Genomic DNA, 3,245 nt, shown 5'->3' on the forward strand with positions numbered 1-3,245 from the left:
GCTTTTGATCTTGATGAAGTCCCAATAGTTCATTTTTGCCTTTGTTTCCCTTGCCTTTGGGGACATCTCTAGCAAGAACTTTCTGCAGCCGAGGTCACAGAAGTTGCTGCCTGTGTTTTCTCCTAGGATTTTGATGGATTCCTGTCTCATATTTAGGCCTTTCATCCATTTTTGAGTCTATTCCTGTGTATGGTGTAAGGAAATGGTCCAGTTTCATTCTTCTGTATATACCTGTCCAAATTTCCCAATACTGTTTGTTGAAGAGACTGTCTTTTTTCCAACTGGCTCTTCTTTCCTGCTTTGTCAAAGATTAGCTGACCATAGAGTTGAGGGTCTATTTCTGGGCTCTCTGTTCTGTTTCATAGATCTATGTATCTGTTTTTGTGCCAGTACCATACTGTCTTTGTAATAGAGCTTGATGATTACAGCTTTGTAATAGAGCTTGAAGTCCAGAATTGTGATGCCACCAGTTTTGGTTTTCTTTTTCAACACTGAACTAATATTCTATTAATACACCAGTAATGTGTCAAATCAATCTCCTTAATCTGGGTTCTATGGAAAATAAATCCTACCATTATTGGACTGAAATTAATCAGAGACTTTTAGACACAGAGAATTGCCTTAGCTGGAGTAGGCAATCCTTTAAAGGAGTTTCTGTAGATGCAGAGACATCAGGAGGACTGAAAATAAAGAAAGTGCAAAGGAAAGGAACAAACTGTCCCCTGAGTGGTGTGGAACCCCACAAGCTCTTGTCCATCTGGAACATTCAGCTTTATATTCTAGGGACACAAGGCACTCTTTCTCAGCTAGAGGAATAATCACATGTAATTTTTCATGGACAGCATGAGTGTCCTGATGCTTAGTCCTCTTAGGAGCTTACAATGAAAAAACAACTGGCATTAGTAAAAGGCCTTGTATCAGAAAAAGATTATTATAGAGTAGCAGGGGAGCACTCCCCTTTAGAAAAGGGTGTTCAGAGCCATTAGAATGCACAGAACTAGGAGACAAATCATAAGAGACTCTTAACTATAGCAAACAAACTGAGGGTTGCTGGAAGGGGGTTGGGGGTAGGGGGTAACTGGGGGATGGGCATCCCCCAGACACTTGGTGTAATGAGCACTGTATGTTATAAGCAGCTGATGAGTCACTAAACTCTGCCTATGAAACTAATAATATACTATATGTTAATTAAATTGATTTTAAATTAAAAAAAAAGAAGAAGAAGAAAACAGGACAGTGTCCCTGCCTCACCAGGAAACTACCAAAGTTCCTATAGAAGTAAAACAGAATTTCATAAGAATATAATGGATGGAGAAGAGAAAACCTGTGGTGGGTGTGAAGGCCCTGATGCCATGTATGTCAAATTGATATCTTCGGATGGTCATGAATTTGTTGTAAAAAGAGAACATGGACTAACATCCGGAACAATAAAAGCCATGTTGAGTGGCCCAGGTCAGTTTGCTGAGAACGAAACTAAGGAAGTCAATTTTAGAGAGATCCCTTCACATGTGCTATCAAAAAAGTATGCATGTATCTTACCAACAAGGTTCGCTACACTAACAGCTCCACAGAGATTCCTGAATTCCCAATTGCACCTGAAATTGCACTGGAACTGCTGATGGCTGCGAACTTCCTAGATTGTTAAATAAAATAAATTATAACAAACTGTTAACGCTTTTCAGTATTTAATACCTGTAGTTCGGTTAGTAATTTTTTTCATATATAGCATGTTGCCTGTGTGCAGTTGAACTTTAAAGTTCATTGCAAAGCAGATTATCTTCTGTTCTTTTGCATAGCAATCAGAGTTGAAATTTGTTTGCTACATTAACAAATTAAGGACATTTTCACATTGAGAAATAAACAAATATGCCAAAAAAAAAGAAGAAAGAAAAAAACAAATAAACAAAAGAATGCACAGAACTTGATAACTGAGGGCACGGAACTTCTCCCAGAGACAATAAAGTGGAAGTTGCGATGTGCCGCATCACATTTGGCCACTGTGGAAACCAGCCCTCAGGGTTGGCTTCCACCTCCCTGTATTTCACTCTGTGGGGACCCCAGGCCAGACAACAGGAGGATATTTTATATTACTTTGAATTCATCAAATGCAGGCAGTTTTCACCAGAGTCCCAAGGATCACCAGATTAGTTGGGAATATTTGGTACAGGTATGCACTTGGCAGGACACTGGAGTGAGAGATGTATTGGTCTAATCCCAACTCGGCAACTACGAAGCTCCATGATGTTGGGTAACTTACTTAACCTCTCAGCTTCAGCTTCCTGTCTGTCACACAAAATGCAGATGAAAATGCCTGTGTACTCATTTGGGGAGGGCGGGATTACTTGCAGTAACAAGAAATGCAAGACAATAACAAGAAATAATAGTCAGAACTCAGTAATTATTCATTTCTCTCCCTCCTGCTTTTCCTCCTCCTCTAAAATCTTTCTCTACTCTGTTTCTCTCTCCTTCCCTTTCTTTCTCAGTATAAAACTGGTATATTTAGGCTAATTCGCTGATCAATTTTGGGGTGTCTACTATGTGCCAGACACCCTGCTAAGTGTGTGAGCTATACAATGTAAGTCGGGGAGGGTGTTGCGTAAATACCGGTAGCGTCATGATTTACTGATATCCTTGTGCTGTATGAGAATGGAAGAGGCAACTTCAAACTGTGTAATGTCTTCTTGACTGAAGGCTCAAAACTTGGATGTGAGTTTCTACCCTTGAAGACTCACTTTCCTCTTCCTTCTTTGCTTTTCAAAATCCTGGCCCTGTGATACAAAACTTTAGATTGTCTGAGAAGGAAAGTGCTCTGAAGTTTGAAGGAGAGGGCAGTGGCCCAACCTGGCGGAGAGCTGGACTCCCCAAGACTATGAGGAGAGAGTGTAGGGTTCTACCAGTGTGAGGCCCTTCTTTCCACTCTCACACAAAATGGAATGTCTCCTTTCTGGGTATCACATCCTTGAAAGCCACAGCCATGTCCCAGGTACTGAATAGGACAGAGAGAAAGAATATGCTTAGAGCAAAAGAGCTGTCTGCTTCTGAATGGACCAGAGCATCACAGGACTTGTCCCACACTATAGATTAGGTAAATTTGGAGTGTTTTCCTCCACAGGAAAGCGAAGGGGATGAAAGATGGAAAAGTAAATGACACTGTATGTCATACATACCAATGCTGGTTGGGGAAGACTCTGGGAAGGAAAAGCCAAAATTAATTTTATTTCAAAAATTTAAGAAGTCTGATATCC

At 40.5% G+C, this 3,245-nt stretch overlaps 1 pseudogene; it reads left to right on the forward strand.

The window, feature by feature from the left end:
- The first annotated feature begins 1,291 nt into the window (after window positions 1–1,291).
- Window positions 1,292–1,710, forward strand: LOC132025175 (elongin-C-like; annotated as a pseudogene).
- Window positions 1,711–3,245: the final 1,535 nt, after the last annotated feature.

Source organism: Mustela nigripes, chromosome 9, assembly GCF_022355385.1.
Source record: "Mustela nigripes isolate SB6536 chromosome 9, MUSNIG.SB6536, whole genome shotgun sequence".
In the NCBI taxonomy this organism is placed as follows: Eukaryota; Metazoa; Chordata; class Mammalia; order Carnivora; family Mustelidae; genus Mustela; species Mustela nigripes.